Source organism: Ursus arctos, unplaced genomic scaffold (genome assembly GCF_023065955.2).
Source record: "Ursus arctos isolate Adak ecotype North America unplaced genomic scaffold, UrsArc2.0 scaffold_8, whole genome shotgun sequence".
In the NCBI taxonomy this organism is placed as follows: domain Eukaryota; kingdom Metazoa; phylum Chordata; class Mammalia; order Carnivora; family Ursidae; genus Ursus; species Ursus arctos.
In genome coordinates, this window is record NW_026623100.1 from 22,525,036 (window position 1) to 22,541,172 (window position 16,137).

The following is a 16,137-nucleotide window of genomic DNA, read 5'->3' on the forward strand; positions in this document are numbered from 1 at the left end:
ATTTGTATCTGTTCCTAGTAAATACCTATAAATACTTAGTTCAGGGGCGCCTGGGTGGCTCAGGCAGTTAAGTGTCTGACTTTGGCTCAGGTCGTGATCTCAGGGTTCTGGGATCCAACCCAGGGGCCGGCTCTGCACTCAGGAGGGAGTCTGCTTGGGATTCTCTCCCTCTCCCTCTGCCGTCACCAGCCCCCCCCCCGCTCGTGCTGTCTCTCAAATAAATAATTAATTAATAAAATCTTAAAAAAATACTTAGTTCAATGAATTTTATAGTTGAAGTGCTCAGAAATATAATTGAAATACCATTGAACTCGAAATGTTTTACTCACGTATGTGTGTACTTAGACATGTATGTATTCTTATACACACACACACACACACACACACATATATACATTTTGAATAAATTAAGCAATAACCTCCTTGGGCCCCAAGAGAGTGTCATTCTCCTGTGTTGCCAGAAAGGTGTTTATTGTGGTTGAGGGAGCTCCTGGCTCTCATAACCCAAAAGTGATCCCCCAGCACAGTGTAGAGGTGACACTTCCCCTGGAGCAAGCCCCACGGCATGTCCTGTGTCTCCCCTGAGACCGGGAGGAGCCAGGACACCCACAGCTCTCTCCCCACCAGACCAGGCTGATTAGGAGAGAGTCAAAGACAAGAAAAGGAGGAAAAGAAAAAATCGCTAAGAGGAAAAGGATAAAAGGGTAAATGTGGCCAACTCTGATTGGTCCCTCCCCTGATTCCAGGCAGAGAAAGACAGTCTGAGGGCCCTTCAGCTAACTCCTCTGTAAGATCTGCCAAGGAAAAAAATCAGCTTCATTTAGATATGTGTTTGTGGCCTGCACGGTTTGCTTCATCTAAGGAAAAAAAAATTGGAGAAGCAATTATAAAGGAAAAAATTTCTTGCTTTTCATTTTTAAAGAAATATGAGAGGGACATGGAAATACCATAAAAGAGTCCATTCTCCCGCAATCACCACAATCCGACACCAGTGCACCTGGGTAGCAGAGGAGATGGGGCTTCAGTGGATGGAGTCATAATCTCTCTCTCTCTCTCTCTCTGCCATGTAAGGACACAGCAAGAAGAAAGCCATCTGCAAGCCAGGAAGAACGCTTTCACTAGGAACCATATTGACAGCACCTTTATCTGGGGCCTCCCGCCTTCAGAATGGTGAGAAATAAATGTCTGATGTTGAAACCATCCAGGTTACGGTATTTTGTTAGAGCAACGTGAGCTAACAAAGACAGCGTTTTCCCTGAATTCATTCAGAGGAGATGTCCTGAGCCTGCCCAGGTACTGTTCCCGGGCTGCGGAAAAAAGCATGGCTAAAGCACACGAGGTCCCACCTTCATGATGGGACTTCGATTCTAATGGGAGGGTTAGCCACAGACAGTAGGCAAGTAACCAAACAAGTGAATTTTAGACCATGATAAGAGCCATGAAGAAAACACAACAGGGGATGCAACCTGGAGTGATGGGAGGGGCTACTTGAGATCTGGTAGTGCAAGAAGGCTTCCTGGGGAGGGAAGGGTTGAGCTGAATGATCAAGAAGAGGCGATGAGGCATAACCTGGTGGAGTAACATTCCAGGCACAGGGGATCACGTTTGTGCCTATGTAAGACCTGACAGTTACCTTGGAGTCAGGGCAGGCAGGGAATGAATAGACTTGACATAGACTAGAGTATGAATATCCAGAAGTGGAAGTAAGAGATACGTAGCAAGAACATTCAAGTAAGAAGCTTCAGATTTTGAATACCAACGAAATAACGATGGTCTCAGAATGGCCCTCTACTCCACGCGAGGCCGCCTCTGCCTTTTCCACATCATCATCATCCATATGACATGAAACATCTACACGACACCATTATGCTCATCACAGCCTCCAAGTCTGTTTTATTAGACAGTGGGGTACATTTGCTACAATTAACAGACCAATGTTGACACCCATTTAACTAAAGTCAACACTTAATTCAGATTCCTAATGTTTTTGTTTTTGCTTTTGTTTTCTGTTCTACGATCCCATCCAAGGTACCACAGTGCACTTAGTCACGTCTTCTCTGGCTCCTCTTGGCTGTAATTTCTTAGAAATTCCTTGTTTTTGACAACCTTGGCAGTTTTAAGGACTACTAGCCAGGTATTTTGTAGAATGTCTCTCAACTGGGATTTGTCTTGTTGTTTTTCTCATGATGAGACTGCAGCTATGGGTTATTGGGAGAAAGACCAGAGAGGTCAAGTGCCATTTTTAGCGCACCATATCAAAGGTCCATACTATTGACATGACTTATCACTATTGATGTGGCCCTTGATCCCTTGGCTGAGTTCCAAATTATTTTTGATTCTTCACTCTCTCATGCCTAACACCCTGCCAGTCACTGGGCCTCTCCTAGTGGTACCAGGGTCTCTCCCCAACCCCACTTGTTGTCATCATCCCAATGGCCTCTGGTCTACACTCCCAGTCCCTTCTCAGCACCCAGCACCACACTATCAGAGCTGTCTTCCTAAAATACAACTCTCATCATTCATATCCTTGCTCTAACCCCACTTAGGAACAACACCTCTGCTTTAGTTGGAAGATAAAGTCCGAGTCTTCCAGCATTACATGTAGGCCTCTTTCTCAACCTGACCAGAAGCGACTTTCCCGCTCTGTCTCCTATCCGAGCTCTGCAATAACACTCCTTGGATCACACCCCAGCTCGTTCCTTCACGCAGGCCCCTGGGCTGTGGTTTATCACACTTTCATTCTGTGGCAGGCCCCTTCTAGAAACAGCTCACAAAAGGCTCCTGACAGTCAAGGAGTGTGGTGAATTCGAGTGACAAGCATGGTGAGCAGGTAACTTCAGGGTACGGAAGGAGATGCTTGATACTAATTTAGCTGTGTGCAAATTGCACAAGGAGCACCTGGGCCAAAGCCCTTCGCGGTGGCTCTGGGGCTTAGGGGAGATTACACAAGGGACATGATATCCGACCAAAGACTTGAAGAAAGAAAAAGCTCACTAAGTGAACAAGAGGCCAAGAGAAGGTCTAGACAGAAGGTACATCGTGTGGAGAGTAAGTCATGGCCATGAAGCAATTTAATACAGAAGTATTTGCAGAATGTGAATATGAGCTAGAATGTGACAAAACAAGCTAGGAACTTGGACTTTATCGTTATTTTAAAGTGAAATAGAACAGAGGAGAAGAAGTTGGTTTGTGGACATTCATTTCTTTCTGCATGTATAAATATGTGTATGTCCTGCTTTGCAATGTAAACTATATTTCTTACGGGAAATCACTTTAAATAAGTGGTTTAAAACACTGCTGTATCGGGGGTGGCTGGTCAGTTCAGTCAGTAGAGCATGTAACTCCTGATCTAAGGGCCATGAGTTCAAGCCCCATGTTGGGCATGGAGCTTTAAAAAATAAATTTTTAAAAAAGCAGTGCTATGTGGAGGTCTTACAAGGATACGTACCAGAGTTGGGTGTTCCAACAGCATTTTTCAAACTTCCCTGAGGATAATACTATTTCAGGGCCCCAACCTAGACTCACAGAATCAAAATGTCCAGAGGAAGCCTGGGAATCTGCATTTTCATGAGCACTCCATGTATTTCTTGTGAGGGAAATTTGGGAACACTGAGACTCTGAAAGCAGAAGAGAACATAGGTTGGAGTGGAAAGCAGCTGGAAGAGGAAGACCACTGCTATTGTCTGAGAGACGGTGAGGCTTGAAGCTGGCAACAGCCGTGGGCGACAGGGGAGGTGAGGGGGAGGTGGTGGCTGCAGGAGACCTGTAGAAAGCGGGCTATCACATGTGGAGGTGCGGGACACACGGGCACCTAGCTCTCAAAGGTCTGTATCTTGGATGCCTGCATCGATAGTGGCTACAGGAGAAAGACAGTAGGTTTATGGGGAAAATAACGAGTAGGGTTTTGGGACACGAGGATTTTGCAGTGAAATCCATAATAAAGCATAGGCATTTGGGGATGGAGCTCAGGATAGGGGCCAAGAGGGAAGATAAGGATTTCTGAGTCATTAGCATACAGGTTAGAACATGAAAAATTCCCAGGGAAGTGGGTGGGGTCTGCAAAGCCAAGGACGACAGGCGGAGGCTTGTCGCTCTCACCACTCCTACTCATCACTTCGGCCACACGGAACTCCCCCCACGAGAGAGCCCTTCACCCAGTCCTTTTCTCTGCCTAACACAAGCCCAAAAGGTATTTCTCCAACTCTCAGCGCTCCAGCTGGACCGAACCCCAGCGCGGAGCTACAGTATCTCCTTGCACCCTCTCTCCTATCCCCACCCGTTTCTGATTAGGGTTGGTGGTGTCCCATGTTCCTTTTTTTCCCATGAGAGGCAGAAACATTTCTGGAGTCCCAGCACCTAGCACAGAGTAGAACCGTAACAAATGTTTGTGACTTTGTGGTGAAGATTTAAGGGCAATTCATCAATTTGAACTTAAAATGCTAGCATTTAAACGGTAAATGAATCTCTTCAAACAATAGCTACCAAACTATTACAAATTATCGCTGATGATATTTCCTCACAGTACCATCTGGTTTTTATCTTCCTATTTCTAGCTCAAGGATCTCACGTTTTAATATAACAATAGCTACTCAAATTAATCTCTTTATTCCATTGCATAGCTCAGGAAAGGCATACGTTGAAGTCATGAGTGTGAAGTTTGTTTCATCTTAACACGGAAAGTATCTAGGGCTAAATAACTCAGGTATTCTTTGATCAGAAATAGTGTGTACCTTGTGTAGCCCCCAAATTAGTTGCTGCATTTAAAAACCACATTTTATTTAAAATTTTCAAACATATACAATGGTGGAAAGAACATTAATAAACCTATATGTACCCATTATCTACTTCAATAATTATCAACTCACAGTCAATTCTGTTTCACCTCTACCCCCAACTTCATTGCATATTATCTAGAAGCAAATCCCAGAGGGAGCATACTATGTCATCGGTAAAAGTGAAGACCTAAAAAATAAATAAATATATATATATACATACACATATATACATATATGTACATATACATACATAAACATATATATAATTACACCTCAAAATATTTACAATAGCTCTTTAACATTACCAAATATTCAGTCACTGGTCAAATTATCAATTCTTTCATAAATGCAATTTCTTTACAGTCTGAAAAAAAAATTAAGATCTAAATAATACCCACACATTGCCATTGGTTGATATGCCTTTTGAGTCTCTTCTATTAATCTATAGGCTTCCTCTTCTCTCTTTGTTTCTTGTAAACTATTTACTGAAAAGATGAGGTCCTTCGTCCTGTAGAGTTTCCCACAGTCTGGTTATTTGCCGTTTGCATTCCCAGAGTAGAGTGTAACATGCTCGTCCGTCCTCTGCACTTTCTGAAGCTGGGAGTTGGGATGAGCAGTTCGATGAGATTTGGATTTTTTGGCAGGACTTTTTCATGGGCGTTGGTGTGTTCTTCCTTTCTCCATGAAGAGGTACATATTGTTTGGTTGTCTCTTCTTTCGTTTTGTTATAAACAATCAGTGACGTTCAGGGTCGAGACACATTAGTTCTTAGGGAGTTGCAGAAAGGTGTTACTCTAATGTCATCATTCCTTCGTCAGTCAGCAGCTGGAACACTTCTATAGAGAGGAGCTTCACCTCGTGCATTATTCAGTTACCCAGGGATACAAGTGACATCAAAAGGTCAGAAAAAATAATGGAATTTATATACAGTTTTCAAATCAATAATGAATTGCCTCCCAGGCATCTTCTAGATGGGACCGATTTTTTGAGCATCATTACGAACTCAGAGACTTAAACTTATTTGATGTTTCAACTTATTGCCATTTATTATCCTCTTAATGCTCAAAAAGTCCCATCTTTGGCCAGTGGGAACGTCATTGGGTTGGCTCTTGGGTTCTTTTGAAACAAACCTTGTAGTCTTTGATAGCTTCCTCAACTATCCATATGACAAGATGCTTCGAGTTTCTCCTGTTCATTTCCTGCCCGAGACATGAATCAGCCTGGCTCCTTTTAATGGGAGATGGTATTGCAAGACCTTATCAGGGCTCTGGGGGTGCTCGCTGCACCTTGGTTGATCTGATCTTGACTTTGAAGTTTTAAATTTCTCAGACATACCAGTGGCTGGCGGTGCAGACTCCACAGGTAGACTGCCTGGGTTTGAGTCACTTCTCTACCCTTCTTAGGTATGTGACACTGGGCCAGTCTATCAACTTCTCCATGCTTCAGCTTCTTCGATTATAAAAGGGAAATAATAACCATACCTAAATTCATAAGATCCTGGTGAGATTTAAATGAGGAAATTCATGTAAAATGCCTAGAATAGAGCCTGTCACGGAGGGCTGAGTAAAAGTTGGCTATTAATATTCTTATTACTAATTTCTTCGCAGCCTTGTCACTGTTGCCGGCTCACACTGTGGGTCATCTGGGATGTCATACAGACTTACATTTTATTCATATCTAGTGACACACTGATTTATTTTTAAAAATTATTCTGAAGTCCCATCTGCAGCATTCGTCCCACTATCGTGCGGCTCTAAATGATGCAACACTCACACATATTAGAACATTTCCTATAAAAGAATCCAAATTCAACAAAGCTAACGGCATTCGTGAAGTTCCCAAGCACCAGCGTACTTCCTGCTTTTTATACTCGTTTGGAAGGGGGTACATTGGCAGAAGCCTGGCTGGGAGCGGCCCAACCGTGGAGTCGAGGTCTTACTTTGCATTGCCAAATCACATCTCTCTGGTCTTCCCTAGTTGAGCACAGGGAGCTATTAGAGGTGGTATTCCCCAAAGCCTACCGGCTCCCTTTGTAATCAAACTGGTGGAGCCTCAAGACATGTTGCAGATCACATAAATCTTAATACTGGTTCTGTCTGGACGCTCATCTCTATTAAATCTTGATCCATTTAGCCATTTGCAATACAAATCTTGCTCCAGGTTTGAGAGGTTAAAGATTTCAGGGCTGCTGCCACTGACTGGTCAAAATAAAGACAGTGAAAGGGAGGCAGAAGCCCAGGGGGCTGTTTCCTTGCTGGGTCATTGGATTCCAACAAAGCCTTAGGTACCTCTCTAAACCTGAAAACCCTACAGAGCCCTAATACGAACAGTCTCTAAAGTGGGTATGCCCTAAGTTCCTTAAAACAAAGACTTTTGTTTGCAATTTTACACACTTGCATCACTGGCATACGATTGCATTGTAATTGCATCAGCTGGGCCAGGTTGTCTATAGAGCTCTGGCCAGAAATTCCCAGCATGCACCAAGGTCTATCAGTGCTTAAACATTTACTCGCTTGTTTTAATTTTTTTTTTCTCTTTTTGTGTCTTATGGCACTCAGCATTTTTTAAGTAGCTGTTTGCCATTAAGGTGACTTTTAAGGAACTTTAAAAATAATAATTGTAAAAAAAATAATATGTAACGTACATGTTTGTCAACAGGGAAGTGGGTGTAGACAAGTAATGGTAGATTCATATAATGAATCCGTCACTAAATAAAGTGGATCTTCAGGTATTGATATTTAAATGTATCTTTAGGTATTGAAAGAACAGAAACAAGTTTCAAACATACTCAAAAAAGTATGTATAGTAGGATATTTCAGTAAAATAATAAGTATTATATATGTTGGTATATGCATAGAAAAAATCTGAGGGGGCGCTTGGGTGGCTCACTCAGTTAAGCGTCTGCCTTCGGCTCAGGTCATGATCCTGGGATCGAGTCTTGTATTGGGCTCCCTGCTGCATGAGGAATCTGCTTCTCCCTCTGCCCCTACCCCCTGCTCCTGCTTGCTCTCACTCTCTATCTCTCAAATAAATAAATACAATCTTTGAAAAAAAATCTGAAGATAGGTAGCCCAAGCTGTTAATAGGGGTTATTTGGGGGGCACCTGGGAGGCTCAGTCAGTTAAGCCACCACTCTTTAATCTCAGCTCGGGTCATGATCTCAGGGAAGAGTCTGCTTGAGAGTCTTTCCCTCTGTCCCTCCCCCCTACTCTAGCACTCTCTCTTCAAATAAATAAATAAAAGTTTTAAAAAATAGGGGCTAATTTCAGATGTGAAATTGTAATCAATTTTTCTTATTTCTATACTCCTTGAAATTTTTTATGAATAAGTATTACTTTTTCAATCAGAAAAAAGGATTTTTTTGAAAATCAATGCTACAATGTGTTCAAAACATCAAAAGACTCCGTTATTAATTGTAATAATATTTGTGATATTTCTCATGGTAGCTTCTCAGTTAAGAGGTATAATATTAGTAACCTCCCATGAAAATAGTAGTTATTATAACTATAATAACTGATGGAGTTAAAAAACAGTATAACTAGCCCTCACTGAATCCAAAACAATTAGTACAGGGTTTTGTTTGTTTGTTTGTTTTGGGACTTTTGTGGGGTTCGTTCTTTCTTTCTTTCTTTTCTTTCTTTTCTTTCTTTTCTTTCTTTCTTTCTTAATGTCTACCAGTTTATGAAAGGATGTGATAAATATGAACCAGCACGAGGATGAAGAGTCACGCAGACCGAGGCCAGGGCAAAGAGTGCACCGCTCTCCCTATATCTCCAAACGACCATATTGCAACCAGCTACTCTGATACCTAAACTCAGCTGAGGCCCCGACAAGGATTATCTCCCCCACTGCTGTAGGAACAATGCAGCCATAAGGAACAGAGGCTGATGTCATTTTCAAGCACTCTATTTCACTAAAAGTCGACATAGACATATACGTTACACTTTACAAAAACAGCATCTATTTGGATCTCTCGGCCACCCCCAATCCAACAAAAGGGGGTTCTGAGGGAGCTAAGAGGACAAGATCCCCCTTCCAAACACTGCAGCAGCCCGGGCAACCCTAGGCCACCGGGCCAGTGCACAGGAGGTGAGGTTAGTGGAAGCCCCTCTGGCAGCCAGCACTGGGCACCTGGAGCCTGTCCAGAGCCCTCACAGCCACCCCAGGGGAGGCCCTGCCAGGAACAAGAACACACTGACGCTCTGAGCCCTCACTGGCCACACAGACAGGTCCTGCCACAGCAGGAGACAGGGACCCAGAGTGGTTGCAGTCAGCCTCGCCTAGGGTCACTGTCCGTGATAGCCTGGGCTTTCAGTCCAGCTCCTCCTCCTCCAGGCAGCGCTGGGAGACCAGGACTTGAAAGCGAATGGTGAGGCCGGCCACCAGCGACCCCTGCAGGAGGCCAACAAGGACATCCCTCCAGTGCTTGTGGTCAGACCCGCGGGTGTAGCCAATAGAGAGTGCAAAGGCCAACAGGAAGAACTGCACCGTGGGCCGCAGACGTTGTGCCCACTTCCAGGAGAGCTGTGCCTGCACGTGGAGCCCCAGGAACATCATGCAGTACATGCCAAAGGAGGAGTGTCCGGAGTAGACAGTCTGGACTCGGTTAGCGGGGCTTCCCCTGCACACCGTCTCCACCTGCACGTAGACGGAACAGTTGATGGGGCTGGAGTCGGGGTCACACACCGCCAGGAAGCTGGGCCACAGATGGCCGATCGTGTACTTGGCCCAGGTCTATCAGCGACTGACTCACTGCAGCCCCAAACAGGAACTTCCCCAACACCTTCTAGATGGCAGCCTCATAGTTGTTGAAGTCGGAGCGGGAACAGAGGCGGTCTTTGCACACCAGGTAGGCCTCCCTGGCCCAGACAAGAATGGTGGTGGCTGTGACGGTGACCCCGGCCATGAGCCCACAGGTGATGGTGTACGGGCGGTACGGGTACCAGATAGAGTCATCACTGCAGTAGAACCATGCTTCTATGGGGCGTTTGCAAGAGTCAGGACAGCAGAGGGGCTGCACTCAGAGAAAGGCAGTTGGGAGGACGGCAGAGGAGGAAGAGCCTAAGCCACCTCCTCCGAGGCCCACGCCGGGGCCACAGCTTCATATGGAGCAACCTGCTCTGAGAAGAAACCTGAAGAGCAGCTTTTCCGTAGCGGAAGATAAAAAGACAAAGCTACACTGAGAAGAACAGGAGAGGCAGAGACACAACACCCCTAGCATGACGACCCATAAGCCAGAGGGCTATCACAGGGGTGGAGGTGCTCCCTGAGGACCATCAAGCACACCCCACCCTGGGGTTTTGTCCTGGGAACACTAGCTGCCGTAACATCTGGCAGTGAATATCCACAGGGCTTAACTCCGGAGAGCGATACAACCCAAAATGCCACTCTTAAAGGGCCCCACACAATCTCACTTGCTCCAAGATCCAGCACAGAGGCAGTGGTTTTAAAAGTGCCTGGCGCATATGTGAAGATTGACTAATTATAGGGCATGCATCAGAGGGGCAAGGATGTGTAGGAGCTTTCAGTGGGAATGGAAGCACTGATGGGCACCATTTTTCTTACCCTCGTACAGCCTAGATGTCCAGACATTGGTGGGTACCAATTCTAACATTCTCCATCCACCTTGCTAGTACCACTCGCCCTGCCCTGGCATTCCCCTGGGGACCCATCCTGCCCAATATGCCCACCCCACAGGTGCCCCACCAAGGAGGCTCCCATCCTGCCACACCCAACAGGAAGCCTCAGCCAGGACCAGTACCCCTCAAAAGTGACACCAGCCACAGGGAGGAAGAGCAACAGTAATGACCTGGCCTCATAGCCAGACCATACCAGGAGCTAACCCCACCGTCATGCCTGCAGCAGCCACAACTGGGCCTCTAAGCCATCCAGGCCAGGGCCAACTCTACCCACCAGTGTGCCTACAGCAATCATGGCCCCACCACAACAGGAGGGCTCATGCAGCTGATACAGGAGACACTTCTGGAGTGTTTCATTCTAGTGACTGTAGGGGATTGGGCTTCTGGGCCTCACCAGACTCCTATATAAGGCCATACCTTCAAGACCAGGAAACATAACTGACCTATCTGATTCATAGAAATAAACACTACAAGTCAGACAAAATGAAGAAACAGAAGAATCTGTTCCAAATAAAAAAACAAGACCAAACCTCAGAGGGAAAAAAAAAAAAAAAAAAAAAAAAGCTAAATGAACGAAGATAAGCAATCCACCCAATAGAGAGTTTAAAGTAATGTCATAAAGATGTACACCGAACTTGAGAGAAGAGTAGATGAATTCAGTGAGATATTCAGAAAAGAAATAGAAATATAAAATAGAACCAATCAGAGCTGAAGAATACAATTGAAATGAAAAATGTACTAGAGAGAGTCAACAGCAGATTAGAGGATGCAGAAGACATATCAGTGATCTAAAAGACAATAGTAGAAATCATTCAAGCTGAACAGCACAAAAAGAAAAGAATTTTTTAAAATGAGGCTAAGTTAAGGGATCTCTGGTACAACAACAAGTATGCTACCATTCACACTGTAGGGGCCTCAGAAGGCGAAGAGAGAGAAGGAGGGAGAAAACTTACTTGAAGATATAATAACTGAAAACCTCCCTAACCTGGGGGGGGGGGGGTGGAAAACAGATACCCAGGTCCTAGAAGCACAGAGAGGCCCACATAAGGTGAACCCAAAGAGGTCTACACCAAGACACATAATAATTAAAAAATCAAAAATCAAAGATAAAGAGAGAATCTTAAAAGCAGCAAGAAAAACGTAACTAATTACATACAAAAAAACACCTGTAAGACTATCAGCTGATTTTCAGCAGAAATTTTGTAAGCCAGAAGAGAGTGGCATGATATATTCAAAGCACTGAAAGGGAAAAACCCACGAGCAAGAATACCCAGCTAGTTTCTCATTCAGAATTGAAGAAGAAATAAAGAGTTTCCCAGACAAATAAAAGTTAAAGAAGTTTAACACCACTCAACCAGCCTATCAAAAATGCTAAAGGGACTTCAAGCAGAAAAGGAAAGGCCATAACTGGAAGTAAGAAAATTATGAAAGAAAAAATCCATTGGGGGCGCCTGGGTGGCTCAGTCGTTAAGCATCTGCCTTCGGCTCAGGTCATGATCCCGGGGTCCTGGGATCGAGCCCCGCATTGGGCTCCTTGCTCAGTGGGAAGCCTGCTTCTCCCTCTCCCACTCCCCCTGCTTGTGTTCCCTCTCTCGCTGTGTCTCTCTCTGTCAAATAAATAAAATCTTAAAAAAAAAAAAAAAAGAAAGAAAGAAAGAAAGAAAAAAACCCATTGGCAAGAGCAAGCATACAGTGAAGGCAGTAGATCAATCACTTATAGAGCTAATACAAAGGTTAAAAAACAGACAAAAGTAGTAAAATCAACTGTATCCACAATAACTAGTTAAGGGATACACAAAATAACATGATGTAAAATATGATATCATATACATAAAATGTGGTGATGGGGGTATAAAAATGTAGTGCTTTTAGAATGCCTTTGAACTCATACGACGATCAGCTTAAAATAGACTACTATATACTAGGATGTTATATGTGAACCTCATGGTAACCATAAAGCAAAAACCTATACTATATGCAGAAAGAGTAAAGAGAAAGGAATCCAAGCATAACACTAAAGAAAGTCATCAAATCACCAGGGAAGAGAGCAAGAGAAGAAAGGAACACAGAAGAACTACAAAAACAACCAGAAAATAATTAACAAAATGGCAATCAGTATATACCTATTGATAATTACTTTATGTATAAACGGACTAAACACTCCAAACCAAAGACATAGGGGTGACTGAACGGATAAAAAAAACAAGACCCATCTTGCTGCCTATAAGAAATTCACTAAAGACCTAAAGACAGGGGCACCTGGGTGGTTCAGTCAGTTAAGCATCCAACTCTTTTTTTTTTTTAAGATTTTATTTATTTATTTGACAGAGAGAGAGACAGCCAGCGAGAGAGGGAACACAAGCAGGGGGAGTGGGAGAGGAAGAAGCAGGCTCCCAGCGGAGCAGGGAGCCCGATGCGGGGCTCGATCCCAGGACTCTGGGATCACGCCCTGAGCGGAAGGCAGACGCTTAACAACTGAGCCACCCAGGCGCCCCAAGCATCCAACTCTTGATCTCAACTCAGGTCTTGATTGTAGGGTCATCAGTTCAAGCCCTGCATTGGGCTCCACACTGGGCATGGAGCCTACTAAAAATACAAAATAAATAAAAAATAAAGACCTAAAGACATATACAGACTAAAAGTGAAGAGATGGAAAAAGATATTCCAGGCAAATGGAAATGAACAACAAAAAAATGAGGTAGCAATACTTATGTCAGACAAAACAGAATTTAAAACAGACTATTGGAACAATAGACAAAGAACAGCTTTACATAACAATAAGAGGATGTAACAAATGTAAATATCTATGTACCCAACATAGGAGCACTTAAATATGTAAAGCAAATATTCAAATATCTAAAACAGAAGAATACACATTCTTTTCAAGTGCATGGAACACTATCCAGGATCCGTTATATGTTATACTACAAAACAAGTCTCAATAGATTTAAGAACACTGAAATCATAGAGCAGGTTTTCTAACCACAGTACTATGAAACTAGAAATCAAATTCAAGAAAAAAAAAAACAGAAAAAACACAAACACGTGGAGGCTAAAGAACATGCTACTAAACAACCAATGGGTCAATGAAGAGGGGCACCTGGGCGGCTCAGTCATAAGTCTGCCTTTGACTCAGGTCACGATCCCAAGGTCCTGGGATTGAGCCCCACATCAGACTCCCTGCTCAGCAGCAAGTCTGTTTCTCCCTCTTTCTCTCTCTGCCCCTCCACCCCATACACACGTGCTCTCTCTCTCTCCTAAATAAATAAATAAGATCTTTTTTTAAAAAAAATAGGTTAATGAAAAAATCAGAGTAAATAAAAAATATACCTTGAGGCAAATGAAAATGGAAATACAACATTCCAAAATCTTTGGGACACAGCAAAAACAGTTCTAAGAGGGAAGTTTACAGTGATATAGGTCTATCTCAAGAAATGAGAACAATTTCAAATAAACAACCTAACTTTACACTTGAAAGAACCAGAAAAAAAAAAAAAACTTTCTTTGCTCTTTGAAAAAATTAATGAAATTGATAAACCTCGAGCCAGACTCACCAAGAAAAAAAGAGGACTAAAATAAAATCAGAAATAAAAAACAAGTAACAACAAACACCAAATAAAAAAAGATTATAAGAAATGGCTACAAAAAATACATAAAAATAAATTGGACAACCTAGAAGAAATGGATAAATTATTAGAAACATAAAATCTTTCACAATTGATCAAGAAGAAGTAGAAAATCTGAACAGACTGATTACTAGTAATGAAACTGGATCAGTAATCAAAAACTCCCAACAAACAAAATTCCAGGACCAGATGGTTTCACAGGTGAATTCTACCAAACATTTAAAGAGTCAATACCTATCTTTCTCAAACTATTCCAAAAAATTGAAAGGAAGAAACACTTTCAAATTCATTTTAAGTGGCCAGCACTAATACCAAAACCAGACAAAGACACTACCAAAAAGAGAGAAAGAGAGAGAGAATTGCAGACCAATATCAATATCCCTGATGAACACAGATGCAAAATCCTCAACAAAATATTAGCAAACTGAATTCAACATATATTAAAAGGATCATTCACCACAATCATGTGGGATTTATTCCAAGGATGTAAGGATGGTCCAATATCCACAGGTCAATCAACATGATACACAATAATAAGAAAATAAAGGATAAAAATCATGATCACCTCAATAGATACAGAATAAGCATTTGACAAAATTCAACATTCATTCATGATAAAAACTCTCAACAAACTGGATATAGAGGGAACTTATCTCAACATAATAAAGGCCGTATGTGATAAACCCACAGCTAACATCATATTCAATGGTGAAAAGCAGAAACCTTTTCCTCTAAGATCAGGAACAAGACAAGGATGTCCACTCTCACCACTTTTATTCAACATAGTATTGGAAGTCTTAGCCACAGCAATCAGAAAAGAAAAAGAAATAAAAGGCATCCAAATTGGTAAGGAAGAAGTAAAACTGTCATTATTTGCAGATGACATGATGCTATATATAGAAAACCTTAATGATTCTACTAATAAATAAATTCGGTAAAGTCACAGGATACAAAATCAATATGCAGAAAGCTTTTGTGTTTCTATACACTAATAGCAAACTATCAAAAAGACAAATTAAGAAAACAATCCCATTTATAATAGCATCAAAAAGAATAAAACAGGGGTGCCTGGCTGGCTTAGTGGGTTAAGCGTCTGTCCTCTGCTCAGGTCATGGTCCCAGGGTCCTGGGATCAAGCCCCACATTGAGCTCCCTGCTCAGTGCAGAGGAGTCTGATTCTCCCTTTCCCGCTGCTGCTCCCCCTGCTGTTCTCTCTACCACCCCCAAATAAATAAAATCTTAAAAAAATAAAAAAGAATAAAATACCTAGTAATAAATTTAACCAAAGAGGTGAAAAAACCGTACTCTGAAACTGTGAGACATTAATGTCAGAAATTGAAGATGACACAAACAAGTAGAAAGGTATAACATGCTCATGGATTGGAAGAGTAAATATTGTTAAAATATCCATACTAGCCAAAGCAATCTACACATTGAAAGGGACCCCTATCAGAATACCAATCATATTTTTCACAGAACTAAAACAAAAATTCCTAAACTTTGTATGGAACCACACACACATACACACACATCTTGAGAAAGAACAAAACTGGAGGTATCACAATCACACATTTCTGTACTATGAAGCAAATCAAAACAGACTGGTACTGACATAAAAATAGATCAATGGAACAGAATGGGGAGCCCAGAAATAAACTCACACTTACGTGGTCAATTAATCTATGACAATTAAGGCATTAATATACAACGGGGATAAGACAGTCACTCCAATAACGAGTGTTGGGAAAACTGGACAGCTATATTCAAAAGAATGAAAAAGAAAAGCAAAAATTAACTATTGGGACTAAATCAAACTGAAAAGCTTTTGCAAGTGAAGGAAACCATCCACAAAATGAAAAGGCAACCCACTGAATGGAAGAAAATATTTGCAAATGACACATCCAATAAAGGGTTAATATACAAAATATATAAGGAACTCCTACAAGTCAACACCCCCAAAAAATCTGATTAAAAAGAGGTAGAGGATCTGAATAGACATTTTCCCAAAGGAGACACATAGATGGCAAACAGACACATTGACAAGATGCTCAACATCACTAATCATCAGGGAAATACAAATCAAAACCACAACAGGATA

The 16,137-nt window shown here is 42.3% G+C and overlaps 1 pseudogene; it reads right to left on the reverse strand.

Annotated features, from left to right (window-relative positions):
* Nucleotides 1-8,302: 8,302 nt before the first annotated feature.
* On the reverse strand, nucleotides 8,303-9,855 carry LOC123000328 (phospholipid phosphatase 2-like; annotated as a pseudogene).
* Between the last annotated feature and the right edge of the window lie 6,282 nt (nucleotides 9,856-16,137).